Consider the following 24,544-nt stretch of genomic DNA (forward strand, 5'->3'; position numbering starts at 1 on the left):
TAGGAGGGGGGGGAGAAGGAAGGAGATTGGGGGTGTGGTTGTTGCGCACCTTTGTTTGTTAGGATCTTTTGTTTTAGTACTATACTTTTTTTGTTTTTCCATTATTTTGCAAAATATAGTTTTTGTTTTTCTCTTTTCAACTATCCTAACAGCGCAGGCTGCATTTTCTTGACCACCAGTTTTTCCCTGCATTCCTTTTTTGTTTGGGGTTCTGTTTGTTTTTGCCAGTTTTTTTGTTCAAAGGATTTACAACAACTGCATTGCAGATTCACAGAACCAGCACCGGATCAAGAGCAGCCAGGGTGAGATCTTCTTCAATGATTTCTCTACTGGATTACAGTTTTTTTTCTGAATGGCCATTCATGTGATTTATTTTTGGGATGTTTGCTTAGGATTTTTCTGGGACATTGTTTGTTTGTTTTTTTGGTGATTTTTATATTGCCTTCATTGTTTTGTTTGTTCGGGACTGTTATTGTGATTTCTTTATTTTTTACTTCTAGTGACATTCATTGCCTTCCAGTAGTTTTCTATAGGATGTTGTTCAGACAACTTGTGTCCATTTTCCTTTGTAGTAATAAATGTATTTTTGGTAGCCTCTGTTTGTGGCCCCCTTTTCATAATTGTTTTCGCTGTGGCAATTGACTGCTATTATTAGTCAACTTTGTTACAACTTATGCGGGTCGATTATTCCCAGTCCTTACATTATATATATATATATATATATATATATATATATATATATATATATATATATATATATATATATAATGCTACATTAATGATCTTACTGAACTTCAATATAAAATCACAAACCAGCCGTTTATGACTTGTTTAAAGCACAATGAAACGGCATGTATCTACAGTGTAATTGTACGCTACTTGTAAAGTAAACAGAAGCCTTACGTATCTTAACCACATGAACAATGTTAAAGCTGCGATCATTTTTATAAAATCGAATTTTACTGACATCCCTGTATGGTAACATGCGTTTGTGAAAAACGGGACAACGAGCCAAAAACAGAATATTAAACTTCAATATTGTACTATATTATTATAATAAATGTCTGTACTTACTCCCTCTCCATTCTCGTAAAATCCTCATTCAGCTGTAGTTTCTTTTCATGCGATACAGTTATCTAAACCGAGCACGTATTTCTTTAAACAAAAATGAATGCTTAAATAATGCATTAGTTAAAAAAAAACAAAAGGTACCGTAGCCAGTTTGAAATAAATAATTTCCTCACAAGTCCCAGTACTTCACACTCCCTCCAGTGTGTCCGAAACTAGCAGTTGAAACACAAGCGAGTCAGCTCAGCAAAGCCTGATAGGCTACAGTAACATGGCAGGGATTATACAAAGAAACTGGGTGCTGGGAATGTCTGTCAGTCAACCAAGATAACTTTTTTTTTTTTTTTTTTTTTTAAACGGAGGTTGGCTCGTCAACTAAACTCAGAAGCTGATTGGTTATTCTATCACGTAACTAAACTCAAACCTGATTGGTTAATTTATCTTGCTTGCCTTGCCCTAATGCCGGCCCTGACGTTAGACGTTAGCCAATCGGAGCTCCTCTCTTGTCACCCAGCCAGCCAATCGGAGCTCCCCTCTTGTCACCCAGCCAGCCAATCGGATCGCCCCTCTTGTCACCGAGCCAGCCAATCGGAGCTCCCCTCTTGTCACCCAGCCAGCCAATCGGAGCTCCTCTCTTGTCATCGAGTCAGCCAATCAGAGCTCCCCTCTTGTCACCCAGCCAGCCAATCGGAGCTCCCCTCTTGTCACCCAGCCAGCCAATCGGAGCTCCTCTCTTGTCATCGAGTCAGCCAATCAGAGCTCCCCTCTTGTCACCCAGCCAGCCAATCGGAGCTCCCCTCTTGTCACCCAGCCAGCCAATCGAAGCTCCTCTCTTGTCACCCAGCCAGCCAATCGGAGCTCCTCTCTTGTCACCCAGCCAGCCAATCGGAGCTCCTCTCTTGTCACCGAGTCAGCCAATCGGAGCTCCTCTCTTGTCACCGAGTCAGCCAATCGGAGCTCCCCTCTTGTCACCCAGCCAGCCAATCGAAGCTCCTCTCGTCACCGAGTCAGCCAATCGGAGCTCCCCTCTTGTCAGCCAGCCAGCCAATCGGAGCTCCTCTCTTCTCTCCAACCCCTCTACTGATTAAATGTCAGTGTTGTAGACAATGCGCGTGAGAATCAGATTATTAGGCTATAAATGATTATAATTATTATTTATTAGGAGGGATTGATAATCATCTTCCGGTGAGCTTTAGCGGGCAGCAGCCATTCCAATAAATTAAAAAGGAATACATTGTGCATGGACAGATGTGATCGCACAGTTCCGTTTTTCAAAGCTGGTAAAGGATTTACTCACAGAACTAGTTTTTAAAAAATGATCGCTTAATTGCGTGACAGGGGTCAGTTATGGGGGCTTTTTTTACCCCAGTGTTGTTTGAGTCGATGCACTGTAAGTAGGATAGAGTCACTCTAATAAGCACATGTACTGCCCTGACTCACGAGGAAATCCTTTACCAGCTTTGTAAAAACGGAACTGTGCGATCACATCTGTCCATGCAGAATGTTTATGCTGTTCTATGTTGTGAAAATAAATAAATGTTTGTTTTAAAACATATTTTTGGTTGTACCATTAATTTACTAAGAGTATACAAACAACACGAAACTAGTATCATGTGACACACTTGCAGAAATTGAATGTTAAGCAACTTTAATGACGTGCAGTTGCGAATCATGACCACAAGGTGTCAGTAATAGATTGGATAGTAACCCAGCTAACACAATGATGTGCCCAGAACGTTAGGAGAATGTTATTCGAAAGTCAGGATAACATGAAGTAATTTTTAAAGAACATTTTTTGGAAGGTTTTCGTAATGTTACGAGAACGTTCGTAACTAATGTTATGAAATAACATTGACGCTGCTTTCAGGTAACATTGCCAACGACACAAAATGATGAGTTTATTCCCAGTTAATTAGGATCCCTCTTGTAAATGTACTCCCTACTATCCTACCCGCCAATCTCCCGATCTTACTCTCCTACAGCAGCGGTCTCTTCAATAAACACAAATCTTTCTTCAGGTGTTGTTTTTTTGATATAGTTTTGAGGTTGAATATTTCAGTCCAGGTTTGAAGCACTCACTCTTCATTACTGATATTTAAATCCAGAAGAAACACAATTACAACTTAAAAAAATAAATACAAATCTGTGTTGAAGTATTTGTATTGGGGTTGTTCATTTTAAATGCCATGTGTTTACAATTACCAATTCTAGATTAAACAGCAGAAATAATTTTATTGGCTTGCCAGACCCAAGAGCCTTTTCATGATGATGTAGAGGTCTTCAGGAGATGAAAAACATTGAGAGCGATGAAATGGATGTTTGATGAAAACTGAGGTTGCAAACAGTCCAGAACAGATGCACAAAAACATACAACCACACACTCCAGCAAAAAACACAAAAGAAACTACCCCACCTAATTAAGCAAAAAACAGTAACTAGACAATAAACTAAAGCAGCAGACAAAAAGAAAAACAAAGGCTAAAGAATAATATCTAGCTAACAGTATAAAGATTAGGCTTTCAAAAGGTAGACAGACTCTCACAAAGGTGCTAGCTACAGGAAAAAAAAACACACTCCCAACCCCCCACAATCAGAGAAATAAGAGACAGGTGAAGATTGACTGTGTGAGAGGATTGGTGGATGAAATTTTGAATGGACCAATGGGGTGAAAGAAAGAGAGAAATGGATACTGGGAAATGTAGTTTTTATAGGTTGGCCTGGCCAGGCTACTGCCTTTACTTAAAAAGACAGGTGAGTGAAAATTACACCCACATATGTAGCAACAATGCTACACTGCAGATGTGGAAAAAGGTTTTGTGGTCAGACGAGACAAAAATTGAACTTTTCGGTCTGAATTCCAAGCGTTACGTCTGGCGCAAGCCCAACACTGCACATCACCCAGTCAACACCATCCCAACTGTCAAGCATGGTGGTGGCAGCATCATGTTATGGGGATGCTTCTCTTCAGCAGGGACTGGGAAGCTTGTCAGGATAGAGGGGAGAATGGATGGTGCAAAGTACAGGGGAATCCTTGAGGGAAACCTGTATGAGTCAGCCAAGACTCTGAAACTGGGGAGTAAATTCATATTTCAGCAGGGAAATGACCCGAAGCACAAAGCCAAAGCCACACTGGAGTGGTTGAACAAAAAGCGAATTAATGTTCTTGAGTGGCCCAGTAAAAGTCCTGACTTGAATCCAATCGAAAATTTATGGCGAGACATGAAGATTCCAGTCCATCAACGATCCCCAACAAACTTATCAGAACTGGAGCAAGTGAAGAATGGGCAAAAATGTCACCATCCTACTGTGTAAAGCTATTAGAGACCTATCCAAAAAGACTCATTGCAGTAATTGCTGCAAAAGGTGCTTCTACCAAGTACTCACTTAAGGGGCTGAATACTTATGCAACCAGTAAATTTCATTTTGTACATTTTCTTTGCAAGTTTTGCTGACATTTAACCTCCTCCTCATATAACAGTGTTCAGTTTAACCACTACAGCTTTGCATACAAAAAGTTAGTTGAAAAACTGCATAAATTATTTGTAATTCAACAAAATGTGAAAACTTTGCAAGGGGGGCGAATACTTCTGCAAACCACTGTATTTTAACAGCAATGGGGATTTATTCATTTTTAAATCTATTGCAATATGTTCCACAATATAGTACAAAATACATCAAGATATTTTGAAACCTACTCTGATTTATGTAAGGTATTACCCTGCGTGGCGCAGTAGCCTCCTATATGTTATCTGAAGGCACAGAGACTCAGACACAGAAAGCTGCATGGTTACCTGCACTAATGAGCCTTTTAATTAAACAAATAAACAACACAAAACGATACTGTAACAGGGCGAGGAGCCCTGTACATGATTGTTTGTTTGTTTTTAGAACGTGGTGCCCCTCCGCCCCTGTGTGATTTATTATTTTGTAGTTGTTTTGTTGTATTATTATTTTTTTTATTATTATTATTATTATTTGTTTATGTGATGGTGAAGAGCTGTATGTTTTGTATTGTTTTGCATCCACATTACAAACCCTGTGCAGAAGGTGACCATCTCCCGAGTTCATTCATTGTTTAATTGTTGCTAATCGGGAGATGGTCACCTGCATATAAGCCTGCAGCTGTCTGCACTCTGTTTGGTGTTCGTGATTTTGTTTTGTTCAAACCTTTTATTTTATTTTTGTTCTTTAAAATAAAATGGTGCAGCGCCTTTGCACCACAGTACCTGCCTATTTGTTTAATTAATGATAATTATTCTGAGTCAAAAGTGAAAAAGCATTCAGTGTACAATATCCTCAGTAATTAGACTATAACTGTGTTTCTATAATGCCATATTATATTTGTACAGAATCGTCCCTACGTGGATTGTACAGAATGATGCTCACGCACTATTGCGTGTGTCTGTGCAATCAAAGTACAATATGCGAGTACATTGTAGGTATCTGCTGTAAAATAATCGAGAAGAATTAGGCTGCTAACTGTGTTGTCAAGGTTCTATCAATATAATACCTAGTGAGCTCCCGAGTGGCGCATCCAGCTAAGGCACTTCACTGGGAGAGTAGGGTGTGCTCTATAGCCTGGGGCCGGTTTTTCAAAACATCGAAATGCGATTGAGATTACTGTGATCCGGATCTAGTTTTGGTAATCCGATCGCACTTTTAATCACGATTAAATGTTGCAATTGGGTTTTTCAGAATTTAAAGATGAGATCACGATTACTCTGATGCAAAATATCAGCATCATTTTGATACCACTCGGAAGGTGGATTCAAATGGAACAACTTTGTGAAACAATTAAATTTCATCTCCATTTAGATGGAAAACATAATAATATATCTTAAAAACAATGTGCCACATTCCCCACGGTTGGTTTTATTGTATTATTCATGTTTGTATATAACTCTTCATTAACAGCATCTGTCGCATAAAGAAAAAGAAAACAGCTGTTTGCTCGAGAGCACTCAACCTATAAAGGAAATGTTATTTGTCCAACACATGCTGTATGTGTATGCGTGTACGTGTTATTTAGAAGATCTTTTAATGTCAAAGTTTAAATTAAGGTTTAAACCAGGACCCTTTTAAAAGTAGTTTCTTACAAAAGCATCTCTCATTGCACATCCAGCAAATCGATCCTCCTGTGATGTTAAAGGTGTATCACGGTGTTGTTCTTGAGGCACCGGAAAATTAGCATTCAAGTCCTCCCCGATAAATAGCACCTTGCGCATGATAGCAATATTGTGCAATACAATGCATGCTAGAATGATGTTGCATGCACGTGGCGGATCCAGATAAAAATAATCTGGATCACAAAAAGCAGGATTACAAAATCCAGATAAATTTTGTCTGGATTAAAAATTTTGAAAAACCGGCCCCTGGAGATCGCTGGTTCGAATCCAGGCTATGTTATCGCCAACCGTGGCCGGGAGTCTCGAGAGGGTGGCGCACAATTAGCCGAGCGCCGTCTGGGTTGGGAGGGCTTAAATTAACACACAATAGATCACGGTCCTATACAGATGCTCAGAATGAGCTGGAGGGGTTAGTGGCACGTGTGCAGTCTATTGCTCCCAACACGCTGGGAAAACAAGACATGTCATAGAAATTTGTTTTCAAGGCTTGTAAGTACATCCTGACTTAGTGAAAATTAGGTACTTGGGTGTTTGTCTCAGAAATACATTGAGCACAACTGGCAACGCACAAGAAAAAGCGGACTGGGAAATGCCAGCAACAATTGCAACTGTTTAAAACATGCTTTCAAAATATATGTGTTTTCTTTACAGATTCAGACCCCACAAGCCCCCCTTCCACTCCAGTCTCTCAAGGTATGCAGTGTAATCACTTCAGTGGATTCAGAACCACTTCAGCAATCTGGGTTTGTTATAAACTTTCTTTTTTCTCTTTTTTCTGTTTACAGAAGGAGAATCCTCGAGCCCCTCTTCCACTCCTGTCTCTCAAGGTATGCAGTGTAATCACTTCAGTGTGATTCACAAACCACAGTAGCATTGCAATCTCATGTGTCATGTGAACCACTAGACCTATTGAAGCCATGTGAGATTTGTGTGCAAAAATAATGTGAAAGCTGAACCTAGCGTGAGGCAACTTCATGACTGCCACCAGGTCCCTGCAGTGCAACTCAGGGCATCTAAACCACTCACTGTAGACGTGTCATGTTGAATACTGTTGACAACTGCCCTAACATTAGACACTCATCTAAATATCTAAACACAAGAGTTGATCTTTGAAAGTCTACCTCTACACGTCTGCTTCTTGTGTTCTAGGTACCAGCACCCCACCTGAGCCCTGCACTTAACTCCCATTCTGTGCTGCACATTACACACTACGTGGGGTTTATTTAATTATTCAGCTCAGTGTTTGTACCCCAGTCTGTGAGCAGGGACTCAGAGGCTCAGTCCATCTGATCCTACAGTAGCTGTCTGACCTCCTGCACTCAGATGATTTTCTCATCAGTAGGCTATGCTGCAGTATCTACAGGTAACACTGTTTATACTGTTGAAAATTGCCCTAACATTAGACACTCATCTAAACATCTAAGCACAAGAGTTCATCCTTGAAAATCTACCTCTACACGTCTGCTTCTTGTGTTCTAGGTACCAGCACTAGGTACTCAAGTTCAGCGTTTCCTCTAAGGTTAAAATGCGCACATTTTACACAGTAACTGGCAACAACTCAGTTTACTAACTTTTACAAGTTATCAAATATCAACCTCACTCAAGACTCCAACACCTCATTTTGAGAGCATTCGTGCAAAGCATTATCATAAGCATGTTTCCCTGTGTCTTGCAGGTGATTCTCTGATTTCCCTGTTAAAATGCACGTCACATTAGTACAGAGCTCGCTCGGGCTGCATTGAATCCAGTAGTGCAGGGCGGGTGAAGCAGGCATCTGGAGATTCTGCCTCTATGGAGAGGGCTGCCCGGTCCCCACTTGGCTGATTTTTTTAAAAAAAAAATTTGCACAAATATTATCAATATACAGCTTAAAACATAATGTTCTATGTCTGTTTCACTTCATGGAAATGTTGGGAATCTATTGTCCCCACTTGGTTGGTGGAGAATCATAGTTCCCACTTAGTAATATAGACGTGTGTGTGTGTCTGTACTGTCTGTGTGTGTCTGTACTGTGTGTGTGTATTGTGTGTGTGTCTGTACTGAGTGTGTCTAATGTGTGTGTCTCTACTGTGTGTGTGTGTGTATTGTGTGTCTTTGTTAGTGTGTATATGTGTATGTACTGTTTGAGTGTGTCTGTAGTGTATGTGTCTCTACTGTCTGTGTGTGTCTGTACTGTGTGTGTGTATTGTGTGTGTGTCTGTACTGAGTGTGTCTGTAATGTGTGTGTCTCTACTGTGTGTGTGTGTGTGTATATGTGTATGTACTGTTTGAGTGTGTCTGTAGTGTATGTTTCTGTACTGTTTGTGTGTGTCAATGTGTGTGTGTGTGTACTGAGCGTCAGTGTGTGTACTGAGTGTCTGTACTGTTTGTGTGTGTCAGTGTGTGTGTTTGTACTGTGCGTCAGTGTGTGTACTGAGTGTCTGTACTGTTTGTGTGTGTGTGTACTGTGTGTCAGTGTGTGTACTGAGTGTCTGTACTGTTTGTGTGTGTCACTGTGTGTGTGTACTGTGCGTCAGTGTGTGTACTGAGTGTCTGTACTGTTTGTGTGTGTCACTGTGTGTACTGAGTGTCTGTACTGTTTGTGTGTGACAGTGTGTGTGTGTACTGTGCGTCAGTGTGTGTACTGAGTGTCTGTACTGTTTGTGTGTGTCACTGTGTGTGTGTGTACTGTGTGTCAGTGTGTGTAATGAGTGTACTGTTTGTGTGTGTCACTGTGTGTGTGGTTGACTGTACTTTATGTGTGTCAGTGTGTCTGTACTGTATGTGTGTCAGTGTGTCTGTGCTGTGTGTCTGTACTGTATGTGTGTCAGTGTGTCTGTGCTGTGTGTCTGTACTGTATGTGTGTCAGTGTGTCTGTGCTGTGTGCCTGTACTGTATGTGTGTCAGTGTGTCTGTGCTGTGTGTCTGTACTGTATGTGTGTCAGTGTGTCTGTGCTGTGTGTCTGTACTGTATGTGTGTCAGTGTGTCTGTGCTGTGTGTCTGTACTGTTTGTGTGTCAGTGTGTCTGTGCTGTGTGCCTGTACTGTATGTGTGTCAGTGTGTCTGTGCTGTGTGTCTGTACTGTATGTGTGTCAGTGTGTCTGTGTCAGTGTGTCTGTACTGTATGTGTGTCAGTGTGTCTGTGCTGTGTGTCTGTACTGTATGTGTGTCAGTGTGTCTGTGCTGTGTGTCTGTGCTGTATGTGTGTCAGTGTGTCTGTGCTGTGTGTCTGTACTGTATGTGTGTCAGTGTGTCTGTACTGTATGTGTGTCAGTGTGTCTGTGCTGTGTGTCTGTACTGTATGTGTGTCAGTGTGTCTGTGCTGTGTGTCTGTACTGTATGTGTGTCAGTGTGTCTGTACTGTATGTGTGTCAGTGTGTCTGTGCTGTGTGTCTGTACTGTATGTGTGTCAGTGTGTCTGTGCTGTGTGTCTGTACTGTATGTGTGTCAGTGTGTCTGTGCTGTGTGCCTGTACTGTATGTGTGTCAGTGTGTCTGTGCTGTGTGTCTGTACTGTATGTGTGTCAGTGTGTCTGTGCTGTGTGCCTGTACTGTATGTGTGTCAGTATGTCTGTGCTGTGTGCCTGTACTGTATGTGTGTAAGTGTGTCTGTGCTGTGTGTCTGTACTGTATGTGTGTCAGTGTGTCAGTGTGTCTGTGCTGCATGTGTGTCAGTGCTGTGTGTCTGTACTGTATGTGTGTCAGTGTGTCTGTGCTGTGTATCTGTACTGTATGTGTGTCAGTGTGTCTGTGCTGTGTGTCTGCACTGTATGTGTGTCAGTGTGTCTGTGCTGTGTGTCTGTACTGTATGTGTGTCAGTGTGTCTGTGCTGTGTGTCTGTACTGTATGTGTGTCAGTGTGTCTGTGCTGTGTGTCTGTACTGTATGTGTGTCAGTGTGTATGTGCTGTGTGTCTGTACTGGATGTGTGTCAGTGTGTATGTGCTGTGTGTCTGTACTGTATGTGTGTCAGTGTGTCTGTGCTGTGTGTCTGTACTGTATGTGTGTCAGTGTGTCTGTGCTGTGTATCTGTACTGTATGTGTGTCAGTGTGTCTGTGCTGTGTGTCTGTACGGTATGTGTGTCAGTGTGTCTGTGCTGTGTGCCTGTTCTGTATGTGTGTCTGTGCTGTGTGTCTGTACTGTATGTGTGTCAGTGTGTCTGTACTGTATGTGTGTCAGTGTGTCTGTGCTGTGTGTCTGTACTGTATGTGTGTCAGTGTCTCTGTGCTGTGTGTCTGTACTGTATGTGTGTCAGTGTGTCTGTGCTGTGTGTCTGTACTGTATGCGTGTCAGTGTGTCTGTGCTGTGTATCTGTACTGTATGTGTGTCAGTGTGTCTGTGCTGTGTGTCTGTACTGTATGTGTGTCAGTGTGTCTGTGCTGTGCGTCTGTACTGTATGTGTGTCAGTGTGTCTGTGCTGTGTGTCTGTACTGTATGTGTGTCTGTGCTGTGTGTCTGTACTGTATGTGTGTCAGTGTGTCTGTGCTGTGTGCCTGTACTGTATGTGTGTAAGTGTGTCTGTGCTGTGTGTCTGTACTGTATGTGTGTCTGTACTGTATGTGTGTCAGTGTGTCTGTGCTGTGTGTCTGTACTGTATGTGTGTAAGTGTGTCTGTGCTGTGTGTCTGTACTGTATGTGTGTCTGTACTGTATGTGTGTCAGTGTGTCTGTGCTGTGTGTCTCTACTGTATGTGTGTCAGTGTCTCTGTGCTGTGTGTCTGTACTGTATGTGTGTCAGTGTGTCTGTGCTGTGTGTCTGTACTGTATGCGTGTCAGTGTGTCTGTGCTGTGTATCTGTACTGTATGTGTGTCAGTGTGTGTGCTGTGTGTCTGTACTGTATGTGTGTCAGTGCTGTGTTTCTGTACTGTATGTGTGTCAGTGTGTCTGTGCTGTGCGTCTGTACTGTATGTGTGTGTGACAGTCTGGCTCGCAGTGGTGTGGTGGATGACGTCACGGACCAGGAAGTAACTGACTCCAAAAACAGTGGATGGGCGGGTGAAACTGAGTGCAAAAGCACTCAGCGTATTTAATAATAAACAAACAAAATATTTAAACAAAATACAAACAAAAGGGCACGAGGGCCAAACGAATAAATAAACAAACAAGTAAGTGCCGTGCTGGATTTATCCAGCACGTATTAGCAATTGTTTTTTTAAATATTATCCTTCTCTCCGCTCCCCGTACTCTCTACTCCAACACCCCAACATCAAGTGCAGAGAGCTGCAGGTTTATATACTCTGGCCGAGGGATTAACTAGTTGGTAATTATCTTATTATCCCCCGGCCAGAGTCTGCACGCGTTTGGTAAGGATGCATGACTGTCAGCTATTTAAGTAATCAGTAGCTGATCAGCCATGCATCCTCACGGGGTTTTTAAATAATAATAAAAGACACGGCGCTTTTACCCGCGCCGCAAACAAAAATACAAATAATAATAAATAGGGGCGGTACACTCCGCCACACATGCCCCCCCTTGTGCGCAGCACACATGGCCCCAACGGCCACCTCCCCCCTCAGTCTTAAAGTCCCGGAAGAGGGGGAAGCAAGTTACTTCTGGGGGGTGGCCATGGTGGAATCTCTGGCACCCCCCCATTCTTCGTGGCCGGCAGCTCCCTCTTCCGGGGCTCCCGCCACACTCTATCCTGCCGCGAAAGTGCGGCTGGGGGAGCTGGTCTCCTGACCTCTCCCCCCTTCCTCATGGCCGGCAGTTCCCCTCCGTGGGGCTCCGACCACATGATCTCCAGCCGCGAAAGTGCGGCTGGGGGAGCTGGTCTCCTGACCTCCCCCCCTTTCTTCATTTCTGGCAGCTCCCTTTCATGGAGCTCCGGCCATCGTGTAGCGACCCCCGGCGAAGCAGGATCCCTGGCGACCCCAGGTGAAGCCGGACCGTCGACGACCCCAGGCGAAGCAGGATCCCTGGCGGCAGCAGCAGCGGACCCTCGGAAGGCGACGGCAGCAGCAGCGGACCCTCGGAAGGCGACGGCAGCAGCAGCGGACCCTCGGAAGGCGACGGCAGCAGCAGCGGACCCTCGGAAGGCGACGGCAGCAGCAGCGGACCCTCGGAAGGCGACGGCAGCAGCAGCGGACCCTCGGAAGGCGAACTCGGGAGGGGAGCCCCTGGCCATGGAGGCGGCAGCGGGAGCTCCACTTCTCCCTCGTACCCTGTGTCCTGTGGAGAACAAAAGGCAGCCCCAGGCGATGCAGAACAGCCATCCCCAGGCAATGGCAATGGTGGGAGGGGAATGCAGTCCTCCCACAGCGGCTGAGGCGGAACCAGCAGGTATTTACCCTCTGCTGGTGGAGCTGGGAGTGGCAAGCAGTCCTCCCACGGCGGCTGAGGCGGAACCAGCAGGTATTCACCCTCTGCTGGTGGAGGTGGGAGGGGCAAGCAGTCCTCCCACGACGGTTGAGGCAGAACCAGCAGGCATTCACCCTCTGCTGGTGGAGGTGGGAGGGGCAAGCAGTCCTCCCACGACGGTGGAGGCGGAACCAGCAGGCATTCACCCTCTGCTGGTGGAGGTGGGAGGGGCAAGCAGTCCTCCCACGACGGTGGATGTGGAACCAGCAGGCATTCACCCTCTGCTGGTGGAGGTGGCGGAGGCAGAGGCAGCTCTTGCTGCTCTGCTCCTGGTGATGGTGGAGACAGAAGCAGCTCCTGCTGCTCTGCTCCTGGTGGTGGTGGAGACAGAGGCAGCTCCTGCTGCTCTGCTCCTGGTGGTGGTGGAGGCAGAGGCGATGGGGCGGATGCTGGCCACTCAGAGGGAGGCTGTGGCGGTTCTGGCTCCCTCTGCTGTGGCGGCTGGGCTGGTGTGTGCCGTGCTCCCTTCAGCAGCATAAATAGAGGCTGCTGGGGAACATCAGCATCCTGCCCTTCTCCCCCCCAGAAAAATTCAGGGGGTTGAGCCTGTAACTCCTCCCCTTCTGGCTCTTGGGACTGCAGCTTGGGTCCTAAGGCTGTGGAAGCGCAGACTTCCACCTCTTGGGCTATGGACGCACCGACTCCCCCCTCTTTGGGCTGTGGACGCACCGACTCCTCCCTCTTGGGCTGTGGACGCACCGACTCCTCCCTCTTGGGCTGTGGACGCACCGACTCCCCCCTCTTGGGCGTAGGACGTTCGGGCTCCTCCCACTCGGGCGTAGGACGTTCGGGCTCCTCCCACTCGGGCGTTGGACGTTCGGGCTCCTCCCACTCGGGCGTAGGACGTTCGGGCTCCTCCCACTCGGGCGTAGGACGTTCGGGCTCCTCCCACTCGGGCGTAGGACGTTCGGGCTCCTCCCACTCGGGCGTAGGACGTTCGGGCTCCTCCCCAGGCTGTGGAGGCGAAACCAGCAGGCATTCTCCCTCTGCTGGTGGAGCCAGTAGCGATGGCTCCTCTCCCTCTGATGCTGGAGACGGTAGCGATGGCTCCTCTCCCTCTGATGCTGGAGATGGCAGCGATGGCTCCTCTCCCTCTGATGCTGGAGACGGTAGCGATGGCTCCTCTCCCTCTGATGCTGGAGACGGTAGCGATGGCTCCTCTCCCTCTGATGCTGGAGACGGCAGCGATGGCTCCTCTCCCTCTGGCGCTGGAGACGGCAGCAATGGCTCCTCTCCCTCTGGCGCTGGAGACGGCAGCGATGGCTCCTCTCCCTCTGGCGCTGGAGACGGCAGCGATGGCTCCTCTCCCTCTGGCGCTGGAGACGGCAGCGATGGCTCCTCTCCCTCTGGCGCTGGAGACGGCAGCAGCAGGGTCTCTCCCATATCCGCAGCCAGGTAGTTGAACACCATGGCTGCGATGTCTGGGAGGGAAGCTGGGTGGTGTTGCTGTTCCCAGGCCTCCCAGCGCTCCCCATCTCTTGCCCACAGGAGGTTGATCACTGCAGGGAGGGCTTCCTCATAATCCCTCCCCGGCTCCACCAGCCAGTCCCAGACTCCCTCAGAGGAGAGTGCATTCGTCCTCTTTGGAGGATGCAGGTCCTCCCTCACTGGACGCTCTGGCTCCTCTTTCTCCTGCCATGGAGGGGGTTGGTCTGGTGCCACGTGCCCAACCTCACCAACCGCGAAGCACCACTCCTCACCCTTCAGGCAGGTGAGGCAGATATCCAGTGTGGCAAGGTAAGGCTGATGTTGCTGCGCCTCCTGCTGCTGTTGTTGCTGCTGCTGCTGCTTTCTCCTCCGGCTACTTTTCCCCATTTTTAATTTGAAAAAAAAACGAACAAACAAAAAAAAAACGCACTTTTCAATCCTGGTCCGGCTGTTGGAGGCGTTGTTTATCCCACTTCTGACACCATATGTGACAGTCTGGCTCGCAGTGGTGTGGTGGATGACGTCACGGACCAGGAAGTAACTGACTCCAAAAACAGTGGATGGGCGGGTGAAACTGAGTGCAAAAGCACTCAGCGTATTTAATAATAAACAAACAAAATATTTAAACAAAATACAAACAAAAGGGCACGAGGGCCAAACGAATAAATAAACAAACAAGTAAGTGCCGTGCTGGATTTATCCAGCACGTATTAGCAATTGTTTTTTTAAATATTATCCTTCTCTCCGCTCCCCGTACTCTCTACTCCAACACCCCAACATCAAGTGCAGAGAGCTGCAGGTTTATATACTCTGGCCGAGGGATTAACTAGTTGGTAATTATCTTATTATCCCCCGGCCAGAGTCTGCACGCGTTTGGTAAGGATGCATGACTGTCAGCTATTTAAGTAATCAGTAGCTGATCAGCCATGCATCCTCACGGGGTTTTTAAATAATAATAAAAGACGCGGCGCTTTTACCCGCGCCGCAAACAAAAATACAAATAATAATAAATAGGGGCGGTACACTCCGCCACAGTGTGTCAGTGTGTCTGTACTGTATGTGTGTCAGTGTGTCTGTGCTGTGTGTCTGTACTGTTTGTGTGTCAGTGTCTCTGTGCTGTGTGTCTGTACTGTATGTGTGTCAGTGTGTCTGTGCTGTGTGTCTGTACTGTATGTGTGTCAGTGTGTCTGTGCTGTGTGTCTGTGCTGTGTGTCTGTACTGTATGTGTGTCAGTGTGTCTGTGCTGTGTGTCTGTACTGTATGTGTGTCAGTGTGTCTGTGCTGTGTGTCTGTACTGTATGTGTGTCGGTGTGTCTGTGCTGTGTGTCTGTGTGCATAACCAATGGAACAGGCCCCGCCCCCAGCCCTGCTGAATTCCACAGAATTAGAAGCAGAGACACAGAGAGGGAAGATGTTTCCTATTTTATTTGTTTCTAGACTACATTAGAGGAATTGCAGTTCCAACAAGAAGCCTCTGCTTTTAAACAGGCGAGCGATTCTCCTCCTCTACTGCACGCCTTCTCCTGAAAAAAAAAAACAGCATAAGCTTGAAATAGAAGAATAACACTGTGACGGGGTACTGCCCCGTCTTTATGATCAATGTTGGGACTGGCAGGGAGGGGGTTAAAATTCCTCCCTGCCTGAAAAACATGTGAGAATGTGGCTGGAGCCCTAATTGACTAATCAGTAATTATTGAATAATTGGGCTCCAGCCACAGGGAATAAAAGCCAGGGGAGAGGCCCTGGCTGGGGGAGAGAGTAGGAGAAAGAGAGTTCCAGAAGCAAGAGTGTGTTTGTATGTGGTGTTTTTCTGTTCCAGTGAAGGCAAGGCCCAGCCTGGAAACTTTATTTTGTAAGTTTTTGTTTTGTGTGTTTATTTTATGTTTAAATCTTTTTGTTTGGCCCTCGTGCTGATTTATTTTGTATTTTTGTTTATTAAAAACTTTATTTTTGAACTTTAAACTGTCTCTGAGTCTCAAACCTCGGTCCATCCTGTCACATTTGGTGTCAGAAACGGGAGAGCGCCACCTGGAGGCTCAGAGCAGTATTTTTTTTTTTTTTTTCTTTCTTGATTTTTGGGAGTTTTTTTTTTTGGAAACTTGATTTAAATGGGGAAGAAGAGCAGACAGCGGCAAGGGCAAGAGAAGCAGCAGCCGAAGAAATGTAGGCTGCTGCAACAACAGCCACCCCAGCTGGAGGACCCAGCCAGTCTTTTCCCCTGGTGCTCCTGGTGCGGGAAGGAGGATCATCAGTGGAGGTCCTGTCCAGATGGGCTACCAGCTGACTGGTGTGGGTACTGTGAGGTGGATGGCCACAACTGGGCAGGATGCCCCCACAATCGGGACCAGGAGCAGCTGCAAACCCCGTCCTCGGCAGCCACCCCACCACTTCCTACATCACCGCCTTCACCACCATCCCAGGAAATATGGGACTGGTTGATGCACCCTGAGGCAGACCTCTCCCACGACCTCCCCATAGTTGTCAACACGCTGTGGCGTCGAGATGGGGGGAGGTGGGAAAAGTGGGAGGAACAGCATCACCCGGCGTCCTTCGCAGAGCTGGCCCTGATGGTCATTAATTACCTGGCGGTAGATATGGGAGACGCCCCAATCATTCCAATAAATCAGCACGAGGGCCAAACAAAAAGATTTAAACATAAAATAAACACACAAAACAAAAACTTACAAAATAAAGTTTCCAGGCTGGGCCTTGCCTTCACTGGAACAGAAAAACACCACATACAAACACACTCTTGCTTCTGGAACTCTCTTTCTCCTACTCTCTCCCCCAGCCAGGGCCTCTCCCCTGGCTTTTATTCCCTGTGGCTGGAGCCCAATTATTCAATAATTACTGATTAGTCAATTAGGGCTCCAGCCACATTCTCACATGTTTTTCTGGCAGGGAGGAATTTTAACCCCCTCCCTGCCAGTCCCAACATTGATCATAAAGACAGGGCAGTACCCCGTCACAAACACTGATACATTATAAAATGCATTTAAGTAGAGGAGATTATATGGAGCGAATGGCCTCTTCTAGCTGGTATTATTATTATTTATTTCTCAACAGACGCATAAATGTATACATTATAAACTACATTCAAATACAAAGTCACATGAAGTCAGACCCCAGGCAAGTCTGTTACAAGGATCTGCCCGCTTCCTAGAAAATATTTACATTTCTACTGATGGAGTCGCCTGCCTCGCTGAAGCCACGTTGCTGCTGTTTGTCAAAATGTTCACAATGAAGAATGTTACAGTTGCAGGGATGATGTCACTGAAACAGCTGGAGCAACATGTGGGGACTGAGAACTGCATTTAAAAAAAAGAACAAAAACCCGGACACTTTAAAAGACGTACCTTCACCCTGTGCGACTGGAGGAAGAATCAGGATAATGGGACCTTTTGATGAAGATCAAAAGAAATACAAAGAGCTGTGAGGGCTATGTGGAGAAAAACTGCACTACAAATTCATATGCATATTTTTAATAATTATTTTCGTGTTTTCAAAATGGAAAATCCACCAAACGAAGATCTTAAGAAGTCTTAAACAAACAAAACAAAAATTCTTAAGTTTATTTATTTCAAATGTTCTTGCCTTATTTGTTAATTTGCCAGACAGACACACACACACACACACACACACACACACACACACACACACACACAGAGAGACACACACACACACACAAACACACACACACACACACACCACACACACACACACACACACACACACACACACACAGAGACACACACACACACACACACACACACAGAGACACACACACACACACACACACATACACACACACACACACAGAGACACACACACACAGACAGAGACAGACAGACACAGACACACAGACACACAGAGACACACACAGACAGAGACACACACACACACACAGAGACACACACACACAGACAGACACAGACACACACACACACACACACAGACACAGACAGACACACACAGACACAGACACACACACAGAGGCCCACACACACACACAGACAGACAGACACACACACACACAGACACACAGATACACACGCACACAGACACACACCAACACACACAGAGACACACACACACACACACACAGACAGACACACACACACACAGTAATAACAGTCAATAAAAACATCTTGATGCTTATTTTCTAAACACGGCGCAGTGGTTACAATTTAAACACTATTAAGTGTTTAAAAACTAAACACTTTGTTTGAATATGTAAAAAATAAAGTTTAAATTATAAACCTGTTCAGACAGCACCTGTAAAACCTCACAGCTCTACCTCTCTGGACTACATGACACCCAAACTTGCATGTTCATTAACTCCCACTTATCTGCCTCCTGCCTTGCTGCTCCCTGCTATTGCTCCTAGTTAGATCTGAATATAAATCCTGTATTTGAATTCACCTGCACTGGAACTGGATATCTGCAGTAGTATTTTGTATAGCAGCTGCTCCTCTACTGCACTTCTAGCACTCCTATCTGATCCTACTCATAACTGGAACTGGATATCTGCAGTAGTATTTTGTATAGCGGCTGCACCTCTACTGCACTTCCAGCACTCCTATCTGATCCTGCTCATAACTGGAACTGGATATCTGCAGTAGTATTTTGTATAGCGGCTGCTCCTCTACTGCACTTCCAGCACTCCTATCTGATCCTGCTCATAACTGGAACTGGATATCTGCAGTAGTATTTTGTATAGCGGCTGCTCCTCTACTGCACTTCCAGCTCTCCTATCTGATCCTGCTCATAACTGGAACTGGATATCTGCAGTAGTATTTTGTATAGCTCTTTAATCAACAGATTTGGGGTCTGTGTGGAATGCAGGTCTGCTGTAGATTTAAACACTTTAAATGACGTACCTCTTCCCTCAGGCAGCACTGCGGGTTCATTGCCAGCTTCTCTTTTGCCTCTAAAATAATCTGCTATATTATAGCTCGGTAGCTTATTCGGAGCTACAAAAAAAAACGTCTCCACAGCTGAAACAAAGCAAGAAAACTTGTCAGCACTGTTCTGGAGAGTTCGACAACACATTCCTACAGGTCACACTCACACTAGTCACAAAAGTACAAATCAAAGGCCTTTTGGAGAAGAGAAACAGCAATACTAAACTACTATAGTGCTAAAACTATAGGTAAAGATATCATATTAACTGTAGTTTTTATACAGTAAACACTATAATGGAAACTGCATTGAAATAGCACTACCATAGTAAAAGAAATAGGAACATGATGGTACAGTGTTGGATTACATTATAGATACCACGGTTGTGAAACTACTTTTAGAAATCAAATAAAGTCCCGTAGGATTCCCATGGTGGTGCTACAGTAGGCTGTTGCATTATAGTACCATTAATAGCGCATGATGGTACTGGAGCAATCTAGGTAAAGTCCCTGCTTGCTTGCTTGCTCAAGGGTACAGCAGCAGCAGAGCTACCCTGCAGAAACATCTTGGATCAATGTGCAATTCTTTGAAAGAATATAGAAAGAGATGGTAGGATTGTACTCACAGCTGCAGAGGAAAGCCAGGGCGGAAATTAGCACCAGAGTCTTCATCTTGTCTGCTGGTCTCGGGCTGTTCAAGTCAGTGAAGTCAGAGCAGAGAAGCAACCGTATTTATACAGGAATGGGGCTCTGAAGTGAACTCTGTTATCATCATTGTTTGCAAGAATTTGCATAAAAGACAAAATATCTGCAACATTGCATCAATGAGACAGGTGACCTCACCAGCATATCTCATCATGTAAATACTGTATGCGAAGCGGGCTGATGTTTGTCATAGAATTGCCTGGGGTCTGACTTCATGTGACTTTATATTTGAATGTAGTTTATAATGTATACCAGCGAGAAGATGCCATTCGCTCAATATAATCTCTATTTCAATGCATTTTATAATTTACTCTTATTCTTATTATTTCTCATTTAATTGGCTTACTGGAAAATAATTCCATTGAGGGTTTCTGTGATGTCATAAACTACAAGTCCGTTTGCTTGAGTCGCTTAAAACAGTGTTTCTCAACCCTGGTCATGGGGACCCCACTGTCTGTCTGTCTGTGTCTCTGCTGGTTTTTGTACCAACTAAGGAACTGCTTTCAATGACTTAACTGAAGCATTAATTGAAACCAATTTGCATAATCAGAGCTTTTTAATAACTTTTTATTCAGCAAAATTATTTTAAAAATGTAAGCAAACCGTTTAGTCAAACTGAGTGTTTTTCAATGAAGTCATTGAGAACAGCTCCTCAGCTGGAACAAAAACCATCAGAAACACAGACAGGCAGACAGGGGGGTTCCCACGACCAGGGTCAGGAAAATACTGCTTCTATACGTTATAAAATGCACTTCTCATAAGAGAATTCATTCATTCAGTGTTCAGACTCCTCACTGTTTAACTCTTTTCTCATTTCTTTCAACTGTTTTACTCATACCTGCACTGTAAAAATAGCACTAGGAAACAAATATTTTGTTAAAATAAGCCATACTTGTAAATTGTATAAAATCGAATACATTAGTAGTCTTTTTGATTTTTTCCCTATGGCAAAAATAAATATGTTAAGGGAGAGGTTTCATCTGGGTTCTTAAATACCTCGATTGGAAGGTAAAGTTTGGGGAACTTTCATTTAGAATTCTGTAAAGAACCCAAAAAAGTCCTGTGTAGGGGACAAGCCAAAGAACTATAAAAAGTTCTGAGAGGAACTGATTGTTCTTAGAGTGACATTTGAAGTACATAGTAGTCATACAGTGTAGTAGCCCATTTATTAAACAGCTGCAATGCTTGTCAGTGTCGGGGCATTACAGCACCCTTTTGTTTAACTTTTGTCAACTTTTCAAATACGACCGGTTTCAAATCATCAGTGCTGCTATTTATTCTTAATAATGCCGTGGAACTCTCACAATGCTGTATTTAAATTAGTAGTATTGCGGCTCTCTTCATCAACATTTATTTTTTATACTTTGTGAATTGTTGTAATGAGAAAGCAGACTGCGCTTTCTTTGCACTGCGACTAAGCCAGTTTAGTACATCTACCCCTTAGAGCAATTTAGTTTTTGCATCTCTGCCTCAGGTCTCTTCAACTTTGGCAACCAAATGAGTCCTTCAGTGAGTCTTTGCTGCTGTCTGAGCAAATTAAGGGAGGCCACGTGAACCGGTTAGAGAAAAAATATCAATCCATGAGATGTGAGATAGTTTTATTGCAATATTGTGCTGGTGCTTTGTACGTTATCGCCTCTTTTTTTCCTGCAGTGCGAGACAGTTTATCTGATTGTCCAGCTGTAGAAAAGCTAGCTCTTCTATTAGTTCCAAGTAGATTCAGCCATTTAATTTACTAAAATGCAATGACCTCTTCACACCCTTCCCCCTCCCTTGATAGTGTTGTTTGATGTAGCACCGGTTGATTAGTTGGGGGCAGAGGAACAATTAGCAGTTCAGAAGTTTTTTTTTTCTTTGTCCTAGCACAAAACACAAATAAATACAGTGCATAAGCAACTTGTTGGTTGTTACACTCTTCGAGTTATATTAAAAGGTATTTTAAAAGGTGACCCCATCCCACAAATTATTTTGAAGCAAATATAAGTAACATACTAAGGGTATATTTTCTTTGGTTTACTTCTATTATATACTTATTTTGTGAAACATTTTAGTAAATGATACGGCTGTATTTATCCTCCTCTAACCTCCTGGAGTCCTCACAATGGCTAACAGCAGCGCAAAAGCACCTGCACCACTTTCACTGAAATTAAATTTACAGTATATATTTATTTTGATTAACAATAATAAAATCAAACATAAATAGTTTATTTTTACCATTATATATTTTTTATAATTATCTCAGCGTTTTATTCTCGCCAGGGAATCTGTCTCGGAATACGTTTAAAAACTTCATTTTGTGTTTGCATATCTCATCATGTAAATACTGTAGACGAAGCGGGGTGATGTTTGTCATAGAATTGCCTGGGGTCTGACTTCATGTGACTTTATATTTGAATGTAGTTTATAATGTATACCAGCGAGAAGATGCCATTCGCTCAATACAATCTCTATTTCAATGCATTTTATAATTTACTCTTATTATTCTTATTATTACTCATTTAATTGGCTTACTGGAAAAGAATTCCGCTGAGGGTTTCTGTGATGTCATAAACTACAAGTCCGTTTGCTTGAGTAGCTTAAAACAGTGTTTCTCAACCCTGGTCATGGGGACCCCACTGTCTGTCTGTCTGTGTCTCTGCTGGTTTTTGTACCAACTAAGGAATTGCTTTCAATGACTTAATTGAAGCATTAATTGAAAACAATTTGCATAATCAGAGCTTTTTAATAACTTTTTATTCAGCAAAATTATTTTAAAAATGTCAGCAAATTGTTTAGTCAAATGGAGTGTTTTTCAATGAAGTCATTGAGAACAGCTCCTCAGCTGGAACAAAAACCAGCAGAAACACAGACAGACAGACAGGGGGGTTCCCACGACCAGGGTCAGGAAAATACTGCTTCTATACGTTATAAAATGCACTTCTCATAAGAGAATTCATTCATTCAGTGTGCAGACTCCTCACTGTTTAACTCTTTTCTCATTTCTTTCAACTGTTTTACTCATACCTGCACTGTAAAAATAGCACTAGGAAACAAATATTTTGTTAAAATAAGCCATACTTGTAAATTGTATAAAATCGAATACATTAGTAGTCTTTTTGATTTTTTCCCTATGGCAAAAATAAATCTGTTAAGGGAGAGGTTTCATCTGGGTTCTTAAATACCTCGATTGGAAGGTAAAGTTTGGAGAACTTTCATTTAGAATTCTGTAAAGAACCAAAAAAGTCCTGTGTAGGGGACAAGCCAAAGAACTATAAAAAGTTCTGAGAGGAACTGATTGATCTTAGAGTGACATTTGAAGTACATAGTAGTCATACAGTGTAGTAGCCCATTTATTATTATTATTATTATTATTTATTTCTTAGCAGACGCCCTTATCCAGGGCGACTTACAATCGCAAGCAAATACAAATACATTCAAGTGTTACAATATAAGTCATACAATAAGAACAAGAAATACAATAATTCTCAAGTGTGACAAACCACAATTCAATAATACAGCAGATAATAGTGAAAGTTACATCAGGATATGATTAAATAGTGATAGTTACATCAGGATATGATTAAGTACAAAATACTACAGATTAAACACTTGGCAGATTAAAATATTCTGAGGTACAGGTTTAAATGCAGTAAAATAGGGGGCAGATAAGAGCAAAATAAAGCATATTTAAATGAAGGGTGATAGTGTCCCAGGATACAACAGAGGAGTTCTACAGGTGTTGTTTGAAGAGGTGAGTCTTAAGGAGGCGCCGGAATGTGGTCAGGGACTGGGCAGTCCTGACATCTGTAGGATTTATTAAACAGCTGCAATGCTTGTCAGTGTCGGGGCATTACAGCACTCTTTTGTTTAATTTTTGTCAACTTTTCAAATACGACCGGTTTCAAATCATCAGTGCTGCTATTTATTCTTAATAATGCCATGGCTCAATGGCTGAATCTACTTGGAACTAGTAGAAGAGCTAGCTTTTCTACAGCTGGACAATCAGATAAACTGTCTCGCACTGCAGGAAAAAAAGAGGCGATAACGTACAAAGCACCAGCACAATATTGCAATAAAACTATCTCACATCTCATGGATTGATATTTTTTCTCTAACCGGTTCACGTGGCCTCCCTTAATTTGCTCAGACAGCAGCAAAGACTCACTGAAGGACTCATTTGGTTGCCAAAGTTGAAGAGACCTGAGGCAGAGATGCAAAAACTAAATTGCTCTAAGGGGTAGATGTACTAAACTGGCTTAGTCGCAGTGCAAAGAAAGCGCAGTCTGCTTTCTCATTACAACAATTCACAAAGTATAAAAAATAAATGTTGATGAAGAGAGCCGCAATACTACTAATTTAAATACAGCATTGTGAGAGTTCCACGGCATTATTAAGAATAAATAGCAGCACTGATGATTTGAAACCGGTCGTATTTGAAAAGTTGACAGAAGTTAAACAAAAGAGTGTTGTAATGCCCCGACACTGACAAGCATTGCAGCTGTTTAATAAATGGGCTACTACACTGTATGACTACTATGTACTTCAAATGTCACTCTAAGAACAATCAGTTCCTCTAAGAACTTTTTATAGTTCTTTGGCTTGTCCCCTACACAGGACTTTTTTGGTTCTTTACAGAATTCTAAATGAAAGTTCTCCAAACTTTACCTTCCAATCTAGGTATTTAAGAACCCAGATGAAACCTTTCCCTTAACAGATTTATTTTTGCCATAGGGAAAAAATCAAAAAGACTACTAAAGTATTCGATTTTATACAATTTACAAGTATGGCTTATTTTAACAAAATATTTGTTTCCTAGTGCTATTTTTACAGTGCAGGTATGAGTAAAACAGTTGAAAGAAATGAGAAAAGAGTTAAACAGTGAGGAGTCTGAACACTGAATGAATGAATTCTCTTATGAGAAGTGCATTTTATAACATATAGAAGCAGTATTTTCCTGACCCTGGTCGTGGGAACCCCCCTGTCTGCCTGTCTGTGTTTCTGC

At 43.6% G+C, this 24,544-nt stretch overlaps 2 protein-coding genes and 2 long non-coding RNA genes across 5 annotated transcripts in view; 2 read left to right on the top strand and 2 right to left on the bottom strand.

The window, feature by feature from the left end:
* LOC117424012 (butyrophilin subfamily 1 member A1-like) overlaps positions 1-24,544 on the top strand; it is a 403,039-nt gene that overhangs the window by 275,760 nt on the left and 102,735 nt on the right. The window lies entirely within an intron of this gene.
* The window catches only part of LOC131709363 (zinc finger protein ZFP2-like), a 319,568-nt gene that overhangs the window by 84,550 nt on the left and 210,474 nt on the right, over positions 1-24,544 (bottom strand). The gene's annotated exons all lie outside the window — the stretch shown is intronic.
* LOC131709413 (uncharacterized) lies at positions 17-7,024 on the top strand. Its single transcript, XR_009311519.1, has 3 exons — positions 17-302; positions 6,846-6,887; positions 6,980-7,024. It is a non-coding gene; the product is annotated as an uncharacterized LOC131709413 (long non-coding RNA).
* On the bottom strand, positions 15,365-19,611 carry LOC131709400 (uncharacterized). Its single transcript, XR_009311495.1, has 4 exons — positions 19,485-19,611; positions 18,838-18,954; positions 17,314-17,355; positions 15,365-15,480 (listed from the first exon to the last, which is right to left on the bottom strand). It is a non-coding gene; the product is annotated as an uncharacterized LOC131709400 (long non-coding RNA).

Source organism: Acipenser ruthenus, chromosome 43, assembly GCF_902713425.1.
Source record: "Acipenser ruthenus chromosome 43, fAciRut3.2 maternal haplotype, whole genome shotgun sequence".
NCBI lineage: Eukaryota > Metazoa > Chordata > Actinopteri > Acipenseriformes > Acipenseridae > Acipenser > Acipenser ruthenus.